Raw genomic sequence first — 7,800 nt, forward strand, 5'->3', positions numbered from 1 at the left:
TGTTATGAAGTTACATTCTGTGTTTGTCAACCGTTGTAAAGATAACAGGTTTCATTCATCGAAGTGTTCACTATCCAGATCTGTACTCGTGAATCTAAGATGTTTAACAGGCATTCCCGGTCTTAACTTGTGGATTTGCCTGCGAGTATTTAACGACAGCGTCTTGTAACGGTTGTCACATATTTTTTTATTGTGTGCTTTTAACTGTTTCTGCCGCGTGCTTCCTTTTAGAGATTATGTCCCAGTAATTAACTGTCTGTGGGATATCTCTTTAAGAAGAATTGGGGGCCAAATTACGCCTGTGGATCCTTGCAAAACGTATAGTGTGACGTAAGGGGAACTGACTGCAAAAAGGCAAGGAGGCGCGTATTTTGAAGGAAAATGGAGAAGAGAGCGAAGGAGCGGAAACGTGAGAAGGAAAACTGTTTAAATAAAGAGCTGGGAAGGTGAATGGAAAGAAGCAGCCAGCGGTAAAGCAAGGAAGACTCTGTAATAAGGACGGTTGGGTGCACGGAAAACGGGTGCCTGCTAACCTAGAAGGGATATTCGGAGCTGACGGCTTTACTTGTCTGTTGTGGAGCGGGCGTTGGCCATGGATGGACGCTAACGCAGAGTGACCCGGGTGAGACGGACTTCATTCTTCAATAAAGGAACTGTCGCCGAGCCGATGAGATCGCTTCTTTACATGTAAATTAAGTAAACGTGTCTGCGGCGTACATCGGGATTGGACGCTGGATTCACTGCAGACTTCCCAGGCTGTGTGATTATAAACTTTTAAAACAAAGTTCAGATAAAGGACTGGGGAACGTGTGGAGATTGTGTGTGTCTGGGTGTCTAATTTATATGTGTATATACTGTAGTACTGCTGTTCTAGTTAAGGGTTGAAATTGGAGAGGTTTAAGATTAGCACCATCTAGTGGCGGAATTCAGCGTTACTTTATTATAAAGCAGCCTGACACAGCGCGATGACGTCATAAAGCTCTGCCCAGAGAGTAAACACAAAATAGAGAGCACGTGTTTGTCTTACTTCCTGCTTTGAACGTTCAGTTTGGCTTTAAAGCCATTGTCGGTACGTAGAAATGTTTATAGATGTTTAATTCTTTGTATTGATGCATGTTTGTGAATCTGTTAAGTATTTAAAGTTATTTTAATGAAGTTTTTTAAAGGTAAAAGTTTCTAGCAACTTACCGCTGTTATCAGAGTTTTCAGTTTCACTGCATTATAAAAGTACTTGGGAGCGGACTTGGGACTTTAACAGCTTTGCCAGTGTGCACAGATAATGTTTGTCATTCAAGTGAATGTTCTTTATATGTTTGTAAGGAATAAGTAACTCTACCATTAAGTTTGTTATGTGAGTTTGTACATAAGAATTTGTTACATTATTGTATTTACGATTTATTTGTAGTTTTACCCTATTCCAACTGGCTAAAGTAAAGAAAGCAAACTGGAAACTCTTGTCTGTGTGGTCATTGGAAGGGAGTTTATCTGACTGTCGACTCAGGAAGGGCGCTTGGGGCAGAGGGCAGGACAATAGTTGTAATATCGGTTAAGTACTTGGGAATATATTTGCACCGTTTATAAATAAGATATTCTTTCCGATTCTTTACCTTGCTTTCTTTCGTTTTCTTTATATTACCCGGAAAACGGCGAAAAAAGAAAGTGTTTAACGGGGTGGCAGATTATTTAGGAGTTGTATAGTTATTGTAGATTAGTTAAGGATTGTTTAACGTGTTTATTGTTTTGTTTGATTTATAATATATATAATTATTTTGATTGTTTAAAGAATTATTGGGGTGATTATTTCCTTTTCTCCTATAAATTCACAAAATCCAACTACAGCTGAGGATATCAAATTGGGGCTAAGGTTCTGTCGGTTTCCATTCCTAATAGAATTAATTTTCCTAAGAGTAGGAGACTTTTGTGTGTGGTGGGCTCCTCATTCAACTTAAGAGGAACTCGGTACAGTCTCTAAGTTGTGGAATTGCCTGCGAGTATTTAGCGGCAGCGTATCTATGAACTTGTGGATTTCTCTGCGAGTATTTAGCGACAGCGTCACAAAGTTGTTTCCGTCTAGCTGCAACAGAAAATGTACCACGACGTCTGACACGCCTCCTTTTTACTGTTATCTCACAGCTTGGATTGCTGCTGACGGATGGCCTTATATGGGCAGGCAGTCAATTACATAGGAGTCGTGGTGATGGGCGACACAACTCCGCCCCACACGGCGACCGAGCTGCAGGCTATGGCCGTATATATGTATGCAAGTAGGATTCAGTTATGACCGTGACGTGTAGAATTTCAAAATGAAACCTGCTTAACTTTTGTAATTTTACCTGTAAGGAATGAGGCTGCCAAATTTCAACCTTCTACCTACACGTGAAGTTGGAGAATTAGTGGTGAGTGAGTCAGTCAGTCAGAGCTTTGCCTTTTATTAGTATAGATTTCTAAACGGGTCCTTGACCCGACGTTACTTTCTGAGCTTTTCTTAGACCTGTCGAAACCTTCCAAAAATTATCTTACGATTCTCTATCCTCAAACTGCGGTGACGTCAGTTCTGACTTGGAGAAGACTTTACAGGCCGAGTCCGGCTGAAACCTTCCGAAAGTAATGCTACGAAGTCAGTCCTGAAACGTCACTTCCGGGTATACAACTGCGGGTCTAAACCTGCGGTGATGTATGGTGCTGTGGTTCTGCAAGTGGATAGTATTGGAAGACTCTGCTCTCCCCGACAGGAGTCGGCTCTTCTCGTTCACTACAAAGAATCAGCTCATGGAGGTGAACAACCCATGACGACATGCGGTCTTTTACACGAATACCACAGAGCCGATCGTCCACATACTCGGTGTGATTTTACTACCATAAACTGTTGTAATAAACGGGTTTGTTTTAATGAATAACTTCTTCGATTTCCATTTTTTCTTCGCGACCCCCTGTAGATATCTCGCCACACTGCTGTAAGGCTAAAATAAATGGCAACTGTGCCGGTAAACAGCAGCGCGCAGCTTCGCTGATGAGGGCCAAAATCCGGACAGCCTCGACATGGAGCTTCATGCTTGAAATAAGGAAAAAAGACAAGCCTTTAACATCTCATTAAATAAGCTAACTAATATGTTCTGCTGTAACTTTATTTATTATCGTTGGGACATACAATGAAGCACTGGCAAATAAACCTAAATGCTAATCTAACATATATCTGCGTGTGCTCATATAAAAGCCTCACTCGTCTGTCAGGGCTAAGCTGCTGCTAACTTCACGGACATCGATGAGCAATGAAAGGTCCGTAACCTTCAGTAATCAGCTCTTAACCCCAATATACAGTAGCTCAGACTAGGTAGATATCAGAATGTGTTTTTTATTTTAAATGTATTGCCCAAAGTATTAGTGAGCCCTAATAAATGTAAATGCCATTAAGTGCTTATATGTTTGATGTGCCAGCCTAAGAGCCTGCCCAGTACTCACACTGGCAAAGGCCCTGCCTGCAGTTTGTTTGTCTTCTTCTGTCAGTGAGCGGCTCAGCACCGGCGTTCACAAAACAAGAGCTGCCTGTGAAAAGGCTGGCAGGCCAGGGCCCTTCTGCTGACATAAATGGTGTCCTTTTAAAGTTACCTCAGGCCTACACTTTTCATAGCTAATAGCACTAAAACTAATAATAAAGCATATTAATCCCTAATCAAAATTGTCAACATTATCCACCTTAATAAAAGGTAAAGTGTCTCTGTGTCTGAGTATCTGTGTGTCAGTTGTTTTCCTATGTCTGTCTCATTCCAACAGATGGCACAACACAAACATCTGTAGTAATAAAATTAATGGCATTTGTCACTCCAGCAAATGGTACATCACAAATACTAACACTGCTTTGACAAACCCAACACCAAATGGTGTGTAAGAGAGACATCATGTTAAATTTGTCGTTCCAACAGATGGCACATCTCAAACATTAACATGGCTTTTTCAAATCCCATAATGAATTGTACAGTACACAGGGTTACGTTCCTAGAGCACCCGTGAATTGCGAAAAACCTCAAATTTTGGATGTGGTTAAAAAAAAATGCCTATTTTTATAGTTTAAACCCTAAATATGCCCCCAAATGACTTTAATTTAATTTCATACTCATCTTAATACATTACCTAAAAATAAAGCATGTAAAGGTAAACCTGCATACTGCACAGTACGGTACTGATATGTCACCCGTAGTGCTAGAATGTAAAATACCGATGTTACCGCTATATGTACTGTCATTCACACAAGCGCGTTTTCATTCCCAGAAGCCTTAGAAGGTGCAGGGCGTTTCAACGGCATTTTGGGGCTTTAACTCTTAAACTGCCACATACTTGGGGGTTAATTCATCCCTGGACGCCAAATACTTTTTTGCTGCACTTTAAGTAAATGTCACAATTCACAAAGAAAAAGTAAAATTTTAATGGAACACACATTTTAATTCATGTAAAGAGCGTCATAATTACTGCACCACTGATCATTTTACACCCTGCTAATGAACTGTATAAACTATTTAATAAACTACTTGAACAATATGTACGAGGTGCAACTGACGCCATGGATGAAATCAGCGAGCCAACTGCACTTGAACTGCTGCACTCGAGCACACAGAGGTAAGCGCTGACGCTGGCAGGCCAGTCTAGTGCAGCGGCTCAATCGGGGACAGCGAGGCTGCAGGGTGTCACGCTTGGGTCACAAAATTGCACAGAAACACAGGTGATTGTAGAGACAGGAACTTTATTCAAACACTTCAAACAAACAAGTCTCTTTCAGAAGTAAAACAAGCTCAGTATGCAGTTAGTTATCGATTAAAGAAGAGACAAACATCATAGGGGGAGCACAACGGGAGCAGAGGATGTCTGGTGGAGGAGAGAGAAACAAAGCAATCAGCCCAATAGGACAGGTGCTGTTGAGGCTTTTAAGTAAGCGTAGCGTCACACGAGGAGCAAATCATGCGATGGAGCCAGCTGCAAGTAAGCCCAGCTAGTAAGGGAGCAAAAAGTAGTCTATCAGCGTTTTTAAGAGTTTTTATGAGGAGCGTCTGTGTCTTCGAGGGGTGCGTTCAGCCCCCCTGCTCACAAGGGGCTGGCAGTTGTCATGAGCTGACTGATCAACAAATGTACAGCACTGACTGATCAGCTCCTGCTTGTTCACAAATGGCACTTTGAAACGACTATAGTCAGTTGTGGTGGTTTAACGGTTAAGAAGAACAAAATGAAAACATGGGAACACTCAGCTGGAGACGCATAACAGCCAATCAGCAGCAAGGAGAAATGAATAACGCTGTAGCGGTCCGGTGCCACTAAGATTCACACCGTTGAAGACAGTGATTTATTTTTATGGTGGAGATGCCAGGGACGCAGCCAGCTTTGGGCCGACCCGCACGCACTCACAAACGGAGACAAAAATCAAAGCAAGCCGGTAATCAAACAGCAAATAAAGAATGTAATGAAAACAGCGATAGCACCCCTGTTCACCTGACGGCGATTACACATTAAATATAACAAAGCACCAACAAAACACGCACAGTAAATCATGAAAAACGGCAACGGATGAAATGTAATGATGAAAATTGAAAATCCAGAGATCAGCACGTTGAATGGGAATGTAAATGTACCGCTAGTTCCTGTAATGGTGAAGACGGGTGGACGGGTTCAGGAGCGCTCCTTTCTTTACAGGATGGCCATGAATCCAATTACTATCCTCATGTACAGAGGCAGACGGCAGACAATCCGGACGTATGAAACGATCGAGGACAAAATGAATAAGTACAGGTAACCGAACAGAAGGCAGGCAGACAGACAGACAGACAGACAGGAACTTGAAACACAAATTACAAAAACTTTTTTTTTTTTTGGTTTTAGTCACCGGCCTCCTTTTTAAAAGCCACACATTGTATTTGTCATTCCAACATTCTATACATTATATTACTACAAATGTTTGTCATGTGCCATCTGTTGGAATGGCAAATATAATGCATTTTATTAATACACTAGCAAAATACCCGCGCTTCGCAGCGGAGAAGTAGTGTGTTAAAGAAGTAATGAAAAAGAAAAGGAAACATTTTAAAAATAACGTAACATGATTGTTAGTGTAATTGTTTTGTGACTGTTATGAGTGTTGCTGTCATCAAGGATTTGATTATCATTATTTCTTTCAATCAGGTTCGTATTTGGAGGACGTGTTGTGTTCAAGTTACATTCTGTTTTTGTTAGCCGTTGTAAAGATAACAGGTTTCATTCATCGATTCCTTTCTTACTGCATCAATAAACAGCTCGTCTTCCTCTTTATTTGAGACATCACACACTGCATGCACGGGTTTTTTTTTTTTTCACTGTCTTCCTTTAGCTGGACATTGACTTTTTCCACCGTTTGCTTTGTTTCTGCAGTAGCTGCACTTATGAATATGCTTGTATGCGTCACTCACTTCATATTCTTTTGCTGCCTTCTCAATTGTGTAATGCGTTTTTTGTTCAGCGCTATTTGGAGTTCTTGTTTGTTCTCTGCGTACTGCGTTCACAGTCAGTTCACGTGAGCTGCTTGGAGTAGATGCATCGAAGGTTCTTAGCTGTGCTTGTGCTATCTCGTGCGATGTCCTTGGCTTTATTTAATGTTAAGTAAGACCCGGCACTTAAAAGTTTCTCTTGCAGTTTCGCTGAGTTTGTGCCAAACACCACCCTGACCGTCTCATCTTCGTCTGCATAAGCACAGTCCTTCACCCGCGAATATTTAGCGGCAGAGTGTTTCTATTGGATTGCCGCTGACGGACGGCCTTATATGGGCAGGCACTCAATTACGTGGGAGGCGTGACGATGAGGGACTAACTCCGCCTCACACGGCGACCGAGCTGCAGGCTATGGCCGGTATATATGTACATAAGTAGGTTCCAGTTATGACCGTTACGCGTAGAATTCCGAAATGAAGCCTTTCTAACTTTAAGGACTGTTTAACTGTAAGGAATGAGCCTGCCAAATTTCAGCCTTCTACCTACACGGGAAGTTGGAGAATTAGTGATGAGTGAGTGAGTGAGTGAGTGAGGGCTTTGTCTTTTATTAGTATAGATGACTAACATTCTAATAGGTGTTGCACTGCATATGATTACACTGAGGTCCACACTGATCACTTATATTTCATCCCAGATTATTAAATGACACATTCCTTTGACATTTCTATACATTGACTTTATTTCTTGAGTGACTGAAGTACATTTTAGGGCAACAGATGTTGGAAATGACAAATTTTTTGCCCAGAGTGTTATCAACACTGAGAGGTTGCACTTGAATAGTAATAATAATAATAATAATTCTATATATTTTTTTTGTGCTTTTCTCACTACTTAAAGCTCTTCTACACAGTGAGAGAGGAGCCACTTCAACCACCAGTAATGTGCAGCATCCACCTGATGATGTGACGACAGCCATTTTTGTGCCAGTATGCTCACCATACATGAGCTATTAGAAGGTGAAGTGGTGAGAGAAACAGCTAATGAGAGCCTGGGGACGATTAGGGGGGCACAATGACAAGTCCTTGGAGGGCAATTTAGCCAAGACATTTTTATGGAGGACACACAGGGATCTTTAATAACCACAGAGAGTCAGGACTTCAGTTTTACACCTCATCTGAAGAACAGCACCATTTATACAGCACAGTGTCCTCATCACTGCACTGGGGCATGGGATCCACATTCAGACCACCGTGTAAGCCCCCTATTGGTCTCACCAACACCTCTTCCTGCAGACACCCAAGGTTTTCCTAGATGGTCTCCAATCCAAGTACTGGCCAGGCCTGAATATGCTTAGGTT

Source organism: Polypterus senegalus, unplaced genomic scaffold (assembly GCF_016835505.1).
Source record: "Polypterus senegalus isolate Bchr_013 unplaced genomic scaffold, ASM1683550v1 scaffold_3591, whole genome shotgun sequence".
NCBI classification, from domain to species: Eukaryota; Metazoa; Chordata; class Cladistia; order Polypteriformes; family Polypteridae; genus Polypterus; species Polypterus senegalus.